The sequence below is a fragment of the Eretmochelys imbricata genome, chromosome 6, assembly GCF_965152235.1.
Source record: "Eretmochelys imbricata isolate rEreImb1 chromosome 6, rEreImb1.hap1, whole genome shotgun sequence".
NCBI classification, from domain to species: domain Eukaryota; kingdom Metazoa; phylum Chordata; order Testudines; family Cheloniidae; genus Eretmochelys; species Eretmochelys imbricata.
Genome location: NC_135577.1, coordinates 104,893,887 through 104,914,016, shown reverse-complemented (window position 1 = coordinate 104,914,016; position 20,130 = coordinate 104,893,887). Strand labels below are relative to the sequence as shown.

The 20,130-nt window shown below is 42.6% G+C and overlaps 1 pseudogene; it reads left to right on the top strand.

The window, feature by feature from the left end:
- Positions 1-9,855: 9,855 nt before the first annotated feature.
- LOC144266876 (alpha-1-antiproteinase-like) lies at positions 9,856-17,348 on the top strand (annotated as a pseudogene).
- The last annotated feature ends 2,782 nt before the right edge of the window (positions 17,349-20,130 follow it).

Sequence of the window (20,130 nt, the reverse complement as noted above, 5' to 3'; positions counted from 1 at the left end):
GAGAAACTGCTGAATTGGAATTCATTTGCAAATTGGATACTATTAATTTAGGCTTAAATAGAGACTGGGAGTGGCTAAGTCATTATGCAAGGTAGCCTATTTCCTCTTGTTTTTTCCTACCCCCCTCCCCCCCAGATGTTCTGGTTTAACTTGGATTTAAACTTGGAGAGTGGTCAGTTTGGATGAGCTATTACCAGCAGGAGAGTGAGTTTGTGTGTGTATGGGGGTGGGGGGATGTGAGAAAACCTGGATTTGTGCTGGAAATGGCCCACCTTGATTATCATGCACATTGTAGGGAGAATGGTCACTTTGGATGAGCTATTACCAGCAGGATAGTGAGTTTGTGTGAGTGGTTTTTGGGAGGGGGGTGAGGGGGTGAGAGAACCTGGATTTGTGCAGGAAATGGCCCAACTTGATTATCATGCACATTGTGTAAAGAGTTGTCACTTTGGATGGGCTATCACCAGCAGGAGAGTGAATTTGTGTGGGGGGGTGGAGGGTGAGAAAACCTAGATTTGTGCTGGAAATGGCCCAACCTGATGATCACTTTAGATAAGCTATTACCAGCAGGACAGTGGGGTGGGAGGAGGTATTGTTTCATATTCTCTGTGTATATATAAAGTCTGCTGCAGTTTCCACGGTATGCATCCGATGAAGTGAGCTGTAGCTCACGAAAGCTCATGCTCAAATAAATTGGTTAGTCTCTAAGGTGCCACAAGTACTCCTTTTCTTTTTGCGAATACAGACTAACACGGCTGTTACTCTGAAACCTGTCAGTTTGTTAATGTGCTTTGAGCTCCTTCCAAAGGGAGCTAGATCAGAATGCTCTAATGAAGTGTTGACACACGTGAGCAGGGTATACATGGACAGTTAGACCACAGCAAGGTAGGGCAGGATAGATTAGCAACCCCAGTTTGCCATGGTCTAATTGTTCGTGTAGACAAGACTAAAGTCTCTCAGATGAGTTGATCTTTCCTGTACTCCTTAATTTTTTGGGGAAGGGGGACTAGTCTGTTTTATCAACGTGATTAACTGACTGGTGATGATTGTTCCCAGCATCCTGTTCTTCGATACGGCAAGGAATTCCTGGTCTGGTCTCTTCTACTGTGGGTCCAGGTGCTGGTCTGAAGTTGCAGATTCAGCTACTGGGTTAATTTTCTTTTGGGGTTTGTCTACACAGGGAAAAAGCCTGCAGTAGCTGGCGTACACTAGGTAATGCACACTAGGCACTCTGCACTAATTCCCTGTGTATAGACTCTTACTGTGGACCAAGATCGGGTCTACACTACAGACCTATGTCATTTGTAACTACATCGCTCAGGGGTGTGAAAAATCCATGCCCCTGAGTGACGTAGTTATACTGACCTAACTCCCTATGTAGATAGCACTATGTTGGTGAAAGAGCTTCTCCTGTTGACATAGCAACCGCCTCTCGGGGAGGTGGATTAGCTACGCCAACAGGAGAGCTCTGTCCTGTCAGCCTAGGAGCTTTTTCACTTAAGTGCTGCAGCAGCTCAGCTGCGTTGATACAGCATTTTAAGTGTAGACCTGCCCTAAGCATTCCTTTGTGGGCATTAGCTTAATGCCCTTTGGAAGCGTTCTAAGCTAACTGAGGGCACCCAGTGCACTGGAGGAGTGTCATTCCACAGAGAGTTAGAGAGGAGAAGACCGTGCACTTTAAATTCACACCCTAGCTTACTGTGCACTAACTTCCTCATATAGCCAAGCCCCTGGTCTGCACAAGAAAGGGTTTGTCGGTATAGTAGCTATTACTGGCATTTCCGCATATGCAAACCTCCACCCGCAGTGGAGACAGCGTATACAGGCAAAAGAGGTGGGTTTTTTTGGCCAGAATAGCTTATGCTACTTCCCCAAATGAAATAAACTGTAGCAGCAAAAAATTGCTGGTATAACTGTGTCCACACAAGGGCTTTTTGCTGGTATGTTATTAAATCTTATAAAAATTCACACCCTTAAAGGATATTATTATACCGCCAAAAATTTCCACTGTTGACCAGCCTTATTCTCTCCAAAAGTTCTCGTTTTGCCTACCAACAGTTCACCTCTGTCGTCACATATTCTAGCTATCTTGTTAGTCTTTCCTCTAAAACAGAGGAAGGTGGAGACAAATTATAACTCCACAACACCTGTTCTTGTGCAGCACACTGGGGCCATGGAACTTTCTTAGGGACTTCTAAACTACTTTTAAACTCACAGAAGTAACACAGACTCACATACAAAATGCAGATACTGTCTGAGGAACTGCCTTTCCAAACGTTAACTGCATTATTGCGACTGTTACTGACTAAAGAAACATTGGGACCTGAAATTTTGAGTCTGGAACCTGCCTGAGTCTAATTTTTTTGCTTTTGTGTTGTATCATTTTTCAGTAACTTTTAATCAATTAATGCCATTTTAAGATATTAGCAACATTACAATTTTCAGTGTCAAAGCCTCTTTGAGGTTCTCGTTATTCTAAAGCAATAAATTAATACTACTATTAATGAACTGTAGAGTCTGCTGATAAGGTGAGTCCAGAAATTTTGTACAGCAAACAAGGATCAAACATCGTCACTGAAAATTTTCTTTAAACTTTGAACAGATCAATATGGTCATAGATTAACACAATTTGTTGGGGAAGAGTCAACATGGCTTTTGAAAGGGAAGCCATACCTCACCAATCTATTAAAATTCTTTGAGGGGGTCAACAAACATGTGGACATGGGTGATCCAGTAGGTATATTGGACTTGAACTTTCAGAAAGCCTTTGACAAGGTCCTTCCGCAAAGGCTGTTAAGCAAAGTAAGTGGTCATGGAAGAAGAGGGAAGCCCCTCAGATGGACCAATAACTGATTAAAAGACAGGAAACAAAGGGTAGGAATAAATGGACAGTTTTCACACTGGAGAGAGGTAAATAGTGGTGCACCCCAGGTATCTGTACTGGAACCTGTGCTGTTCAACATATTCATAAATGATCTGAAAAAGGGGTAAACAGTGAGGTGGCAAAATTTGCAGACAATACAAAATTACTCATGCTAGTTAAGCCCAAAGCTGACTGCGAGGAGATACAAATGGATCTCATGAAACTGGGTGACTGGGCAATAAAATGGCAGATGAAATTCAATGTTGATAAATGCAAAGTAATGCACATTGGAAAACATAATACCAGCTATACATATAAAATGATGGGATCTAAATTAGCTGTTACTACTCAAGTAAATTTTTTGGAGTCATTGCAGATGGTTCTCTGAAAACACCCACTCAATGTGCAGCAGTAGTCAAAAAAGCTAACAGAATGTCAGGAACAATTAGGAAAGTGATAGATAATAAGACAGTAAATATCATAATTCCACTACATAAATCTATGGTACATCCACACCTGCAGGCAGTTCGGTTGCCCCCATCTCAAAAAAGCTATGAAAAGGTACAAGGAAGGGCAACAGAAATAATTAAGGGTGTGGAACATCTTTCATATGAGGAGAGATTAAAAAGCCTGGGACTTTTCAGGTTGGAAAAGAAACGACTAAGGCGGGAATATGCTATAGGGCTATAAAATCATGGATGGTGTGGAGAAAGTGAATAAGGAAGTGTTCTCGACTCGCATAACACAAGAGCCAGAGGTCACCCAATGAAATTAATGGCAGCAAGTTTAAAACAAACAAAACAAAGTATTTCTTCACACAATACACAGTCAACCTGTGGGACTCTTTGCCAGAGGATGTTGTGAAGGCCAAGCCTATAACAGGGTTCAAAAAGGAACTAGATAAATTCATGGAGGATAGGTCCTTCAATGGCTATTAGCCAAGATGGTCAGTGATGCAACTTCATGCTCTGGGTGTCCCTAGCCTCTGACTGCCAGAAGCTGGGAGTGGCCTTGCTTGAATGTATAGGAAGTAAGTTGTCATGGGAGACTTTGAATCCAAATTATCTGTGTTACGGGATTATTTCAGTCACGTCCGAGTTACCTTGTAGCAGCTATAGACAACAACAGCACTTTTCTGTATACTGATTTTGGAATCTTGTTTTACATGCCAAAACCAAAATTAAGGCAATGATCAAGCTCTCAGATATGACAATGATATGATTGAGAGATATACAGATAGTTAAGCTCTCAGAAATCACCAGAAGTGGAATGTACAGCCTTATCTGTACAGAGCCTGCACCCCCAGCTGGATCCCTCACCCTCTCCCACACTCCAACTCCCTGAGCCAGCCCAGTGAAAATGAGCGAGTGAGGGTGGGGAGAGCGAGCGACAGGGGAGGGGGAGAGGGGGCGGAGAATGGAGTGAGCTGGGGCGGAGCCTCGGAGGAGGGGCAGGACAGGGGGTGGAGGAAGGGTGTTCAGTTTTGTGCGAGTATAAAGTTGGTGATCCTCTATGGCTGACAGGGGATGAGTCACTCAATGATTGCCAGTTTTGTGTATTCCCTCTGAAGCATCTGGCACTGGCCACTGTCAGAAGACAGGACACTGGGCTAGATGGACCATTGGTCTGACCCAGGATGGTCGTTCTTATGCCATAACAACTGGAGCAGGGAGCTGGGCCCAGCCCTGCAGCACAACAACTGCTGTGGTGTGGGAGGCTTGTTCTCCAACCCATCCCCCACCACCTTTCCTCCGCACTGGGCCAGGATTAGGGTTGCAGCGCTGGGCCAGAGGTTACCGCTATGGATGGTCAATGCCCCTTCTGCCATTTAGTATGGTGCACCCATTGGCTCAGGAGGCTACATCTACCTTAATCTAGGGAGGGATTTGGGAAGGGGATGTCCCCACCACCTCTCATTGATGTACCTGGGCAAGTTCATCTTAAGCTGCTGCTCCCTGATCTATCCTCCGACTGTAATAGTTGGCTTACTTCCTTGCAGCCCCTTCACATGACCCTGCTGAATGCTCATGAGAATCGCACTAAGGCTGCAGCAGCCACTGCTATGGAAATAACATTAGAGGCTCGCCTCCTACCATTAAATTCAACAGACCCGGCCTGATGATTGTTGATCAAACCACCCACAGCCTTCTCCTCATGGGGAAAATCATGAACCCTGCTGAAAAACAATAATGTATCCATTGTTATACACGTTGCAGTGCTTCTACTAAGTGGTGAGTGAATTCCCATGATTCTGTGCATGTTCAGACCACTAGATACTAGTAATCATAACTGAACTGTAATTAACATGTCATCCTGGACAAATACAATATGAGTGTGACAATTTTTACCCCACAAACAGTTTGATATTTCTTCCCCTGTCAAAAAACAAATTGGAATAAGGAATCTGTTATTCCTGCTCCAAAAAGCTTTGTTGGCTTAGAAATTAGATTCGTGTCATGGAAAACTCAATTACCCAATCTCTGATAACCAAGGAAAAGGCCTGGTAAGGAAATGGTATTTGACATACAGTGCACATTATCAAAATAACCAGTCCTACTACCAGAGTCCCCCTGGCCTGCACAAGAAAATCCCTTCCACTTGCAACACAGAAATAAACACAGTGCACCCCATGTCCTCTAACTCACTCTCTAATGCAGCTTTACCATGAGATTATTAACAATATTGTTTTCCCACAGGGGGTATTTTTATTATCTATGTAAATGAGGAAATGGTTAGCACTAAAGAGGTGGGGTTATTTGGTTTATGTACTTTTTTGGCAAATTTCAGAGTAATAGCCGTGTTGGGCTGTATTCGCAAAAAGAAAAGGAGTACTTGTGGCACCTTAGAGACTAACCAATTTATTTGAGCATAAGCTTTCGTGAGCTACAGCTCACTTCATCGGATGAATACTGTGGAAAGTGTAGAAGATCTTTTTATATACACACAAAGCATGAAAAAGTACCTCCTCCCACCCCACTCTCCTGCTGGTAATAGCTTATCTAAAGTGATCACTCTCCTTACAATGTGTATGATATTATATTATGATATAATGTATGATAAGTTGGGCCATTGGCCCAACTTGATTATCATACACATTGTAAGGAGAGTGATCACTTTAGATAAGCTATTACCAGCAGGAGAGTGGGGTGGGAGGAGGTACTTTTTCATGCTTTGTGTGTATATAAAAAGATCTTCTACACTGCTGAGTTCTCACCCCAACAGACTCCTCCAAACCTCAGCCCAGGCCTTGGCAATGCCCTCTATATGAGGCTTGAGAGGAAGTTCTTAGAAGGCAACTTTAAGGCTGTTTTCTGGTATGTCTGCACCAGAAGAATTCATCCCCATCCGGAAACAGGAGTTTAGAGCTCTGTTAAGCCATTCTGGCCCTTTTACCTAGTTTAAGGGAGTTGGAGCAATGCTGAGGATGTCATCCATTAAACGTTAATCTCACTGATGCCTTGAAGTGGCAGGAATAGAGCTGTTTTAACTCTTCCCCTTGCCAGCAGCACTTTGTAATTAAACAGACACATAAACACTCCAAAGAGGTATGCAGTGTAAATTGGTCAAACTTTCTGTGCTGTCACTCATGCAGCAGAGAGTATGGTTTTACCCTTGCGCATTCGTATAAATACAAAATATGTTTGTCACCATTAACACCCATTGGAAGACACCTGATGAAAAGATACAAAGGGAAGACGAGTAAAGAAACATACTGATATGTCATTGTAGGGAAAGAAAGAAGTGAAACTGTAGAATAGCCAGTAGTCTGGTGGTTAAGGCCTAGGAGGTGAAAGACTAGAGATCAAATCCCTTCTTCAAACTGAGCAGATCAGGGAGTTGAGTATAGGTTTCCTCTATCCTATGTGGGCACACTGAGCTACTAGCTTATTGTTGTAAATCTAGTCCTAAGTGACTTACAAGCACAATGCCTGAAAACCCCATCCATAATTTATAACAACCAGAGTCATCATTTGAAATATAGGCCTGATCCTGCAAACTCTTCTCACTAAAGCCAGATAAGAGCTGGCCTAAAGTAGTTTTATTGAATTATAGTTGTTATTGTTCCAATGTGTTTGCTCTTGTTAATAATATGGGGGATTTCACTAATGAGTAAGCAGATGGTTGCTTTTATAAAAATTGAAGAGGTCCAATGTTAGAGATCTGGTGTAAAGGAAATCAGTAATTCCAGTTCTACTCATATTAATAAAAGATTGATTCTTACAGCTAACATGAGCAAGGATTCATGAAGGACATGCTTGCTGAGGATATTAGAAAACTGATCAATCCACTACAGTGGAAAAATTCGGCAGAGGAAGAGTCCATGTGAAACCTCAACAGGTTGAGGGTGGTGTCTCTTTTCTGCATCCTCCTTTCAGCTGCAGATTCATGTGAGAGAAGTGCAGGATGCAGCATGTGGTCCCAGTGTAAGACTGGGGATTCACAGGAAAGTCTGGCTTCAGCCATGTAGGTCTCCAATCAAGCCATACAGAAAAGTCCCTTGGTCCAGATTCCAGGATCCCTGAAAGAGTGGCTGACGCCTGTGCTGTCATTGGCTCCCCCACCACAGCTGTATACTCTGACCCCTGCTGGTTTAAACATGGTAATGAGCTTTATGGCTTTTGTGCTTTGGAAGTGCATGCTGGGATACTCACCTCCAACGTGTGTTTGCACAGGGAGGCTTACAGGCACATAGAAATATCATAGCCACAATTACCCTCTAGCTGGACTGCATGACCCTTGGCTTTAGTCTGCTCTTTGTGCATAGATGGTGGGCCCAGGAACCTAGATGTCCAGGAAAACTAGCTTCATCAGCATTTTGTCTGACCTCATTGATAATTTTACTTTGACCTATGTAATATTTAATAAGGGGGCAAGGTGCTTAATACTGTTCAACAGTATAAATAACGGAGCAAGGAGCAGTGCAGATCAGATAGATACAGCTGGATCCTTCTGAATGTACTGTGAGTACTATGTTCATTTTTCCTTAAAGACACTGTGTTCATGTTATAAGGAGTTTAGTTTATAGAATCATTTCATTCTCCTATGGGTGATTCTGTAATGGCCATAGAGAACAATCTGCTCTGAAGCATGGCCTGTCTTATGCAGTCACTCAGGGTAACAGCAGAAATTGGTACCCTTGTGAGATGGTGCTCTGACTAAAAGTCAAACACTATTTAATGGTAAATGTTGAAGAATAGTTCAGTGCAGTCCCTAAAGTGTGGCTATACTCTGAATAGTGACTGTAAAAAGACATTGTAGGGCCACATGTTTAGCAGACCACTGGCTCCAAATCCAATGTGCTCAGTTTACAAGCAATGTTTTTTTCCTTGTAAACTGCTAGCCCTGTAAAATCATACAGGCTGGAGAGTCAGGCTGAGCCTGCTCCCTGCTAGGGCTCTCTGTCATGCAAGCCACCCCAGATTGGGGAGGGATGTTTGGGAAGGATGTTGCTGCACAGATAAAGTACGTTCTGAAGCCCAAGGAGGGACACAGCTGTGAGTTACTCTCCTTGTACATCTTGGAGTTTCAGTAGCCACACCGTCTGATAACTGGTCAGGTTATTGAGGTTCAGGAGTGGGAAGGGGTAACTGCTTAAACAGATAATGTAATTGCTGAGCTGTGAGAGTGGCCCTGGAGTGACTCTGCCCCCTGTGCGGGAGGATTCCTTTACCATTCTTTTCACAGAGCTCCCCAGTCCTAGATACCAGTTTGTGTGATTGCATAGTAGATGTAGCCCTATAGATTAAGGCAGGTGGATAGGCCTTTGCAACTAATGCCTGTGAATTTTAGAACTCGGGCCTTTTTTCCCCCTTGAAAGAAACCTAGAAGTTGTGGGCTTGTTTCCAAAAACATTTCAAAGAGTCTGTGTGAAACTGCTGCATATGCCCACAGTTACTATGCTTTGGTTTGCAGAGAAAAACATTGAGAATTCATGTCAGTTTTGCCTCCCTGTTTCAGTCAGAAAAAAAAAAGGAAATGAGAAAAAAGATCAAAACGTCTTGTTTCAATGTTTTCTAAGCAAAACATTTAGATTTTTCAGTTTACAACAGCTTTGTTTCAAAATGTACTTTAATTTTATTATTAAAATATTTAAAATGCTCAAAATCAGACAAGAACATCTTGACTGGGAGCCATTTTTTACAATTTTGACTTGCTGAAAATTTAAAAAAAAAATTATTTTTGGTTTGAATTGCCAGTGAAGCACAAAAAAAAAAAAATCTGTTTATGCAGATCCAGTTGCTGGGGTCATGGATCTCCACTATTCCAATGTGACACTTGTATGAGATAAAGTAGCCCAGCTGCTACTCTAACCCATATGTTGCCCAAGTTGGTTCTGATTCAGGGAGCTGTAACTAGCTCCCCATGACTGTTTGCTTCATAGGTCACAAGTGGGGCTCAGGAATAGGGGAGAACTGAGCCCAGTATGGTTTTTATTGTTACAGAATCATTAGAAAGGTTTTGATATAGCTGTGCTGTTATAGAAAGACAAACATCATTTGATATGCACCTTTTTACAAACCTATTAATACTAACAAACATGATGGTTCTTAAAGACAAGGGTGGGTGAACTGTTTCAGAGGAAATAAACTGTTCCAGACATGGTCCCTCTCTGTCCACTCTATTCAGATTCAGATTAAAAATGTCATGCCTACCTCACTTGTTCCCTTTCTCTGACTTCAAAGATGGACATAGCTGTCTCACATCTGACTGTCTAATAAGGCCAATCCCCTTTCCTTTCCATAAGCCTCCAGTTTCTTGAAGGCTTACTGACTTGAAGGGAGGTGGGGAGAAATATCTGAGAATTGCAAGAAAAGCAAGGGGAAGGACCCTCTCTAAATGCATCAGTAATAGCAGAGTGAGACAACAGGAAAAATAATATCTGGAAAATAATCACTAGGTCTAATTTTACATGGAAAAAGAACAATTTCATTACACTAGTCCATAGATATAATGACTTTCATTCTTTCTTCATAGAGTTGTTCCAAAGGAAAATGAAGCCAACCCTTTATCTGTGTTTGTTACTTGTTGGACTTCTTGCTGTTGTCCATTGTCATGATGACCCTGACCACCATGATGACACAAAGGCCCAGGAACATCATCCCAGTGTTGAAGGAAATCCTAAAAGCAAACCACCAGCTTGTTCCAAAATAGCTCCCAGCAATGCTGACTTTGCACTTAGATTCTACAAGCAGGTTACATCAGATTCAGTTGAGAAGAATATTTTCTTCTCTCCTTTGAGCATCTCCACTGTTTTAGCCATGGTGGCTCTAGGTGCTAAATCAACCACACTGACTCAGATTCTGGAAGGACTCGCCTTTAACCTGACAGAGATTGAGGAGAAGGAGATACATGAAGGTTTTCATGATCTCATTCACTTGCTAAACCGTCCTGACAGTGAGGTCCAGCTGAATCTGGGGAAATGCCCTTTTTGTTGATGAGAAACTGATACTGCTACAGAAGTTTTTGGATGACATCAAAAGCTTATATGACGCAGAAGCTTTTCCCAGTAATTTCCAGAATTCTCCAGAGGCTGAGAAAGAGATCAATGATCGTATAGAGAAGAAAACCCATGGGAAAATTGCAAACTTAGTCCAGGGTCTTGATCCACTCACTCTAATAGTTCTTGTCAACTATGTTTACTTTAAAGGCGAGACATGTTATACCAATGACTACTTATTGCCAATATAAACTTTCAGTGTCTGACTTGTAATCTGAAACAAAACACAAAAATCCCCAATCATTTTAAAATGTATTTAACAGATTGTTAGGCCTATTGAAAATAATTATGTCTGGAAAGCTTTTCCAGGAGGATTATATGAAAAAATGTCAAAACTTGGTATCTGACATTAGGCCCCTTAAGTCATAATTAGGCACCTAAATGTAAGTGGTGACATTATTAGAACTACTAGACTCTCTTTGAAGTCAATGGGGGCTACAGTGCTCAGGATATCTGAAGACCAGGTCAGTTGTGACTGGCTTTATGTATTCACGTTCGAAAAATTTGTTCTGACATTCATTTCATGATCCAATATGAAATATGCAGAAAAATTAACGGCTAAGCCTCTTCGTGAATTGTTGTAATCACATGCACGTTCTCATTCTGGTAGGAGATGGTGGCCGTACACCTATCAGATTATGGTGACTTCTTGTGCTGTTATATAAGGAGAGAAAACAGCACCTATCCATTCTTTGCAAAAAAGAGTAGGGACATTTTCTTCAAAATCTTGCAGTGTCTGGAATCCAAATTGAATGTGTATTTGATAAACAACTTTACATAGTGATTTGTCAGATATGTTGAGCAAATGTACACAGAACACATGAAAAGGTGATTTTAAGGCCTGGAAATCAACCTGTTAAAATGGAATGGTATTCAGCTGAACAGTAACTACCTCCTAAATCTTGTTAAAGTTGTGGGAAAAAAAAACCCTGGTATTTTAGTTAATCCTATCAAGGGTGGGGTGATTCTGTTCTCAATATAGCAATGACTGAGTCATGATGATTTAAAAGTAAATTAGAAAACAGCGTAACCATTATCTTCTATGCAAGACCAGACTTGAGTGGGTGTCTCAGGCATTGCCCTGGTAATGTGTAGTGGAGGGAAAGGATGGTGCTATGGCTAAAATATGAGTTCTGATTCCACCTCTATCACAGACTCGCTGTGCAACCTTGGGCATGTCACATAAGCTCACTGTACCTTGGTTTCTCCATCTGTACTGTGAAGATAGTAATACCTCCTTTGCAGGGGTATTCTGAAGCTTAGTTCCTTAATATTTTTATAGCTCTTTCAGAGGCTCTAAGCTATGGAAATGCAAATAATTTTGTATTTAATTTGTGAGATTTAGTCCAAAACTACTTGTTCTAGAAATCACAAGAGAGAAATCATGTTAACAGCTGCTCTATTTATGGAGACACATAAGCTATCAAAGGAAAAATATTCTCCCTTTTTCTCTTCAAGAACCTAAATAATGATGCATTGCAACACCTAAATTCCCCATGTGAATCTTGCTCTAAAAGTTTAAAACTCATAGAAAAAAAACATTAATTACCTGTAAATTGTCAGAAAGCAGCCTCATGTGGAACTGCCTCAAAAATACAACTCAGAAGAAAATAACAGGATTACTTAATTTCATTTCATGGTTTTCTTCAGAACTTTTAACAGCCCATACAAAGTCTCAACACATTAGAGGTGCCCATTATACTATTGAAAGAGTCTTACTAACATGATGGGAAACAAAAATCCCCTTAGGAAAATTGACTTTGAGTTACCTTGAATCTATAAATATAGATTCATTATACTTGATTTAGTGTGGTTTATACTAATAAATCCTCTTTCACACTATAGTCCATTGCATTCTTTCACAGCCTACTGGAAAAATCCTTTCAGTGATTCGCTCACCCATAAAGCAGACTTTTTTGTGAATAGGAAAACATGATTTAAAGTAAATACGATGACCCGAGATGGATATTATAACAGTCACTATGATAAGGAGTTGTCTTGTCAGCTGGTGGAAATACCTTATAATGGAAATGCTATAGCATTATTTATCTGCCTGATAAAAGAAAAATGAAGCAAGTGGAGGATGCTCTGTTGAAAGAAACTGTGTTTAAATGGGTAAAATCACTTGAACAAAGAAAAGGAGTACTTGTGGCACCTTAGAGACTAACCAATTTATTTGAGCATAAGCTTTCGTGAGTTACAGCTCACTTCATCGGATGCATAAGTGAGCTGTAGCTCACGAAAGCTCATGCTCAAATAAATTGGTTAGTCTCTAAGGTGCCACAAGTCCTCCTTTTCTTTTTGCGAATACAGACTAACACGGCTGCTACTCTGAAACCTGTCACTTAAACAAAGGTAATGCTTATTTTCTGCTTGGATGTTTTACTGTAGATATAGAATAGAATCCAAATTGTAGACAAAATTAAACTAGGTGCCACAGTATCATTATATTGGCTCATTGGAGGTTTCAGGGATGCAATGGCCATAAAGAACTAAACAAAAATAAAGCTGTGATGCTTTTTACTTTCAACAAGTAGGCACTGCCATAGAAATCAGGATGGTCTTGTGGTTAAGGGACAGGACTGAGAGTCAGGAGATCTAGGGGCTATTCCCATTTCTGCCAGAGACTTTCTACTTATTCTTGAGCCCTTACCTTTACACTGCCACAGTTACACCATCCTTAAAAAGGTGGAGGATGACATCTAGCTGCCATTGTAAGACTTAACTCACTGATATTTGTAAAACACTTTGACACCTTGGCTGGGACTCATGCTTTTGTATCAAATGACAAGATAAAAAAACAGGGTAGGCCTGATTCTGATCTCACACCTATTTTACAGTGGTGTCACTCCATTGACTTCAGTGAGTTATTCCTGATTCTCACTGATGTAAGTGAGAACAGAATCAGGTCCAGGGAATGTGGCTATAACGTCTGCCTGGAGTTCAGCAGGCTATTCCACACAAAGACTTGATCTGGAAAAATGTACGCTAATTCAGCAGGAAAAAATAATCCAAGATACAGATGTTCAAAGGGAGGGAGGTAGCTGGAAATCAGTATTGCTGAAGACAATGTAGGTGAGAGCAGAAAGAAATGAGAAATAAATTTGCAATGTGAGGTGACAGCAAAAGTAAACCAATGTAATATTGAGCTGCATATGCAGAGATTCCAGGGGCTACAGAGCACTGCTGAGATTGCGTGTACAGTGAAACATAATTCAGTGCTGGGCACCTTAATTCCAGAACTATGTCAATGAGTCTTGGGAAATCAGAGAAGTCAGAAAAAATAAACAGTGATTGGAGAGAAGAATTTTAAGAGGAAATGCATAAATATGCACAATGCAGGCAAATGACGACTAAGGCTGATGACAGCATTGTAAATACCCATGGGAATTTATTGGGCCCAATACAAATTCTACTTGTTCACCATTTATCATGATGCAGGTGTTGATATTTTACTTGCACACCCCAAATTTCATTGCTCTGGGCACACAGAGAAATAGCAAACATCAAGCAGAGACAGGAATTGCTTAGTGATACAGGCTCTGGTCCAGCATCATTAAAATCAATGGGATTTCTGTTGTTGATTCAGTGCCTGCAGCAGCAAGTAGTAGGAGTGGTAAGCAAAGGAAAATTAGGCGTGAAATCAAGGAAAGGAAAATGTAATCCAAATATCATGAAACATTACTTAACAAAGAGGCCTGAGGAAGGGTCTCCCTAAGGCAGTGTTTCCCAAGCTTGGGATGCTGCTTTTTCAGGGAAAGCCCCTGGTGGGCCGGGCCGGTTTGTTTACCTGCCGTGTCCGCAGGTTCAGCCGATCGTGGCTCCCACTGGCCGCGGTTCGCCGCTGCAGGCCAATGGGGACTGCGGGAAGCGGCGCGGGCTGAGGGACGTACAGGCCGCCGCTTCCCATAGCCGCCATTGGCCTGCAGCAGCGAACCACGGCCAGTGGGAGCCACGATTGGCTGAACCTGCATACGTAGCAGGTAAACAAACCGGCCCAGCCCGCCAGGGGCTTTCCCTGAACAAGCAGTGTCCCAAGTTTGGGAAACACTGCCCTAAGGACATGACAGAATTTTAAAAAAGAATTAGAACTGGACAGGATAAAGAACTCAAATGTATATTGTAAGGTTGAAACCTTCATTGTCAGGGAGCAGGGCAGGGGGAATAGACAAGATGGCCAAAATGGGTGTTTTCCATCTCCAACTTCTTTGATTCCTTGCCATGAACAGTAATAGTCTGTTGAATAAAGATATTGATGCAACCTTATGGAATGGATGTTTTGGAAAGGAAGCAATTTCTCAAGTGTTCCTCGCTGCCCAGAAGAATGATCAGAGGGATTATGAGAAGTCTCATCTCTTCAATAGATTCACGATCCTCATGTACTATTCCAAAGAGGGAAAACCAGAGACTAGTATCAGGCTGTGTAACGGGTTTAGAGGCCGAGCCGATAGGAAGGTGGCAGATGGTTAGAACATCCCCCCTCTGTCCCATTGGGCTGTAGAATAGCTGCAGAGCTGCTCCATAAAAACACCTTTCAGACTCATGCTCAGTAAGCTCTTGGGTGCCCCCCCCAAAGGGTGAGAAATAGTAGAATCCATGCAGTGGCAAGTCCCTCCATCCCAGATGCTGCACCTCAGGAGGAACCCAATCCTCTGTACTGCTGTAAAAGGAATTTGCACTGAACGGGGTTGTTTACTATATAGAGGTACCACATCCCTACATGGCCCTCCCAATTCAGCCTCACGCTTCACGGAAGAATGGTGTCAGTTATGCTGACAAGGGTTTCTCTACAGCCAGAGCACTGGGGACTGGATTTGCTCCCAAAAGAATGTAAAAAATGCCAGTGGACTTCTTTGCATTCCCAAGAACTATTTCAGGCATCGCTATCTAGCAGGTACTCCACAGGGTTATCTTATATTGCCTTCAACAGAAGAATAGAACTGTACATTCCAAAATTTTCGATTTTGGGCTCCTATGACATCAAAGAGATATTCAAGAGATTGGGTGTGATCGATGTATTCGAGGACCATGCTGATCTGTCTGGAATCACTGAGAATCCCAGGCTGAAGGTTTCAAAAGTAAGTTTGTAAACAGAGGTGGTGTAAATGGATTTGTCTGCACCTAACTCACCCTCACCCTGGGCAGTGTCTAAGCTATGTTCAGTACAGCTTGGCATATGGTCATCATTACCCTCATGCTATTTTTAAACACTGATAACTATGGAGCTGGTAGATAGGTCATAAATATGGATACAATTTTGTCACAGTAAAATTATGCATCATTCACAGCACAGTCATGGTAAAAAATAGGTAATTTTGCACAATGGTCAGAGCAACAGTGTGGACCCTGCTGATGCACAATAACAGTTGTTCGTTCATCTTTGAAATGGGACGAAGTCGAAGCAAACTAAAACTGTTAACCCAAAGCAGTTGATCAAAGTGAATTAACCACCTGTTTGTGTGGACCCTGCTGCTGGGCATTGACAGTTGGCTAAATTACTTTTGTCAGCAACTGTAACATTAACAGTTCATTAGTTCACTTTTATCTATTCCCATTTCAAAGAGGACTAGATCAAACTGAACTAATAAACTGTAATGCTTGGCAGCAGGGTCCATATAAATGTTAAAATTCAAGGGACCACAAAACGTCATCACTGTCCTGGAAAAGTTGAAATAAAATGGCAAAACTCAGATTCCTTGACAGTGGTGACCAGAGTGACATAATCACATTCTTAGTCATAAACTAGAGCAGCCTGATGGTTGTTCAAACTCAGGCTGTCTATTGAGAGGCCCCCAAGGGGCCTTCCAATGTCAAGGGCTCACTGGGCATAGAGGAACTTTAGCCATGCCGCTTATCCCCAAGACTTGCGCCTTAGGACACAGGCTGGGAAGACTATCCTGAGATTCATCCATCAGCTGGTTATGATGTCATCAGTTGCTGAGGATTTGGCCCATTGTTTTAAAATGTGTATATTTTATAACTATAAATGACCTAATCCTGCTCCCGTAGAGATCACTGGCAAGACTCCCAGTGCTATTAATGTAGGCAGGAGTGGACCTGAGAAAAGCTATCTTTCCTAGAAAGAAGCAATAACTTGCTCATCACAGATAACGTTTGTTCATTACATCTAACACTGTGGTAAATTTTTAATATTTCCAGACACTATGAAGACACATGAGTGCACACAGAAAAAGAGTTTAACTATTACTGACAACTAAAATATAATAACCCACAATAATCTCCAATTTAAACCAACATTGGCAAAGAATATACTTTAGATCACATTAGGCACAATACAGAGAGTTCCAAATACAGAACTTTTTACAAAGAAATCAACCACTATTTGAACTTAGACATATGAATTGATACCTGGAGCTCAGCTAGCTGGTTCCTTTCCCTCTGAGGTCATCATTTCTCCTGAATCTAATCCAATTTTCTGCTGTAAATTAATTCTTCACTAGACATCTATTTCAGATTCTGAGAACTATTCGTCTGTGCTGAGGAGTAGTGAAAAGGAGAGTCCCTTTGTAGTGATTTGATTCTTCCAGCTCAGTCTTTTAATATTGATGCGCCTAACCCAGCAGTACTTACTTACACAGACAAAGCTCCCAATGAACGCATTGGGAATGCTGTCTGTATTTCTTCCATTGTGCTCCATCAGTCCTGCTCTTATTGGGCCCATGTCTTAACAGCTGATTTTCCAAAGAGCTCTGGTTTAAAAGTGAGCGTGTTCATTTTCAGCCACTGCCCACTTTTCTGTGCTTAGACTGTAACGTTTGCTTCGTTTCCTTGCAGGCTGTTCACAAGGCCCTGCTGAATGTTCATGAGAATGGCACTGAAGCAGCAGCAGTCACTGTCATAGAAATGGTTCCTACATCTCTTCCTCCGGTCATTCAATTCGACAGGCTCTTCCTGATGATGATTATTGATCGAAGCACTGATAGCTTGCTCTTCCTGGGGAAAATTGTCAACCCTACTGAAAAATAATCCGTCACTGCTGTACATGTCATACCCCTTGTACTTACGGCTGGTAAATTCTGATGTGCTCATGTACATCAGCTGACACTAGTAACTATATAAAAATGTTGATTAACATATATTTCCAAACAAATAAAGCAGGAATGTGATAACTCCTTACCTACAAACAGCCTGGTATCTCTTCATCCACTAGAAAGCGATTTGTGCAAAGAGTTACACTGTTACCCACCCCAAAGTCTTTGTTGGTTTAGGATTAAGTGGTTTTTTTTTAAAGTGCTAAGCCCACCCACATCCTGGAAAAACAAGGTAAACGTCCAGTTGAGGGAACCATATTTTAATACTTTACACAAATTAATTCCATAGACCACCTGAGGTTTGACTCTAAGCAGGAGAGCTAAGAACATAATTCATTCTGACTGTAGACAAGTGAGACTCACTGGTGTGGTGCCTCCTGCTGGTCGTCTCAGGAATTAGCTCTCCAGTGTACAGAGCGCCTCCTACTGGCTGGTGTCTCACCTGCCTCAGGCCCCCATGTCCCTCCCAGACCCGGCTGCCCCTTTACCTCAGGGTTCTTCCCCCCAGCAGTAACCCACAGTCTGGGTCTCCACTCCCAGGGGAACCTCCAACCCTCTATCCCCACCTCACCTTAGTGGCTACTGCCAGTCATCATCTAGCCCCTGCTCGCTGGGGCAGACTGCAGTCTGTCATGGCCACTCATCATTGGCAAGGGGGTTGGACCAGCTGCCTCTGCCTATCTCTGGGCTGCACCTCCCAGCCCCAGTCCCTGCAGAGGCCTTTACCAAGGCCTCAACCTGGGGAGTTGCCAGGCCGGAGCTCCCCAGCTCCTCTGGCCTTTCCCCAGCCCTGCTCTACTGCAGGTACCCTTTTCTCCCTAGCAGCTTGGTCCTACTCTCTCCACAGCTAGAGAGAGACTGACCCAGCTCCTCCCTGAGCCCTTATAACAGGGCCAGGTGTGGCCTGATTGGGAAGTGGCCCCAGCAGTGGCTCCTTCCCCAATCAGCCTAGCCTTTTTTCTAGGAGTGGGGTAACTGCCCCGCTACACTGATAAGGTGTACTCTCGCTAGCAATGACTCTGGAAAGGACTTTGGGGGTCATGGATAACCAAGTGAATATGAGCTCCCATTGTGACGCTGTGACTAAAATGGCTAATGTGATCTTTGGGTGTGTTAGGAGGGGAATATGAAGCAGGCGCAGGGAGGTGATATTACCTCTGAATATGTCATTGTTGAGACCACTTCTGGAACTGTGACCTGTTTTGGTGTCCACACTTTAGAAGAGATACTGAAAAGCTGGAGAGGGCTCAGAAAAAAGCTACAAGAATGATTTGAGATCTGGAAAACATATTTTATTATAAGAAACTTCCGCCTCCAATGTCCATCCAGGATCCCTCCTTATATTTGGAGAGGGCAAAGGGAGGGGGAGACTGGGAGCTTGCAGCAGTGGCAGAAGTCCAGCTGCCAACTCAGCTCCTCTGGCAGCTGCCTCAACCTATAAATCTTTTGAGGTCAATGAATCATAGCTTGTTCTTCATACTGGGACTTGCAGGCTGATGGCCAGAAGCTCAGTATATGAGCTGGAGCCAATAGAGTGTTACTAGAAGTTGGAGGTAGTAACAATAATGGGGCCATGAATGTTTGGGACTGTCATAAATATAAAGGGAAGGGTAAACCCCTTTGAAATCCCTCCTGGCCAGGGGAAAGCTCCTCTCACCTGTAAAGGGTTAAGAAGCTAAAGGTAACCTCGCTGGCACCTGACCAAAATGACCAATGAGGAGACAAGATACTTTCAAAAGCTGGGAGGAGGGAGAGAAACAAAGGGTCTGTGTGTCTGTCTATATGCTGGTCTTTGTCGGGGATAGACCAGGAATGGAGTCTTAGAACTTTTAGTAAGTAATCTAGCTAGGTATGTGTTAGATTATGATTTCTTTAAATGGCTGAGAAAAGAATTGTGCTGAATAGAATAACTATTTCTGTCTGTGTATCTTTTTTGTAACTTAAGGTTTTGCCTAGAGGGGTTCTCTATGTTTTTGAATCTAATTACCCTGTAAGGTATCTACCATCCTGATTTTACAGGGGGGATTTCTTTATTTCTATTTACTTCTATTTTTATTAAAAGTCTTCTTGTAAGAAAACTGAATGCTTTTTCATTGTTCTCAGATCCAAGGGTTTGGGTCTGTGGTCACCTATGCAAATTGGTGAGGCTTTTTATCCAACGTTTCCCAGGAAAGAGGGGGTGCAAGTGTTGGGAGGATTGTTCATTGTTCTTAAGATCCAAGGGTCTGGGTCTGTAGTCACCTAGGCAAATTGGTGAGGCTTTTTACCAAACCTTGTCCAGGAAGTGGGGTGCAGGGTTTTGGGAAGTATTTTGGGGGGAAAGACGCGTCCAAACTGCTCTTCCCCAGTAACCAGTATTAGTTTGGTGGTGGTAGCGGCCAGTCCAAGGACAACAGGTGGAATATTTTGTACCTTGGGGAAGTTTTGACCTAAGCTGGTAAAGATAAGCTTAGGAGGTTTTTCATGCAGGTCCCCACATCTGTACCCTAGAGTTCAGAGTGGGGGAGGAACCTTGACAGGGACAGAGATGGCCATGGCGCCTGCTCCCCACATAGGTGTTCATCCCCCAGATATCCTCCCCTCTGGCTTTCTTACTCTCAATGTCTTCTTCCTTCCCTTCTTAGGAGTGCCCCACAGAGGCACACATACTTCGCGCACCATCGCACTACCATCTGCTCTGAGCTGAGGCAGGAGCCCCAAACTGGCTACCCGCTATG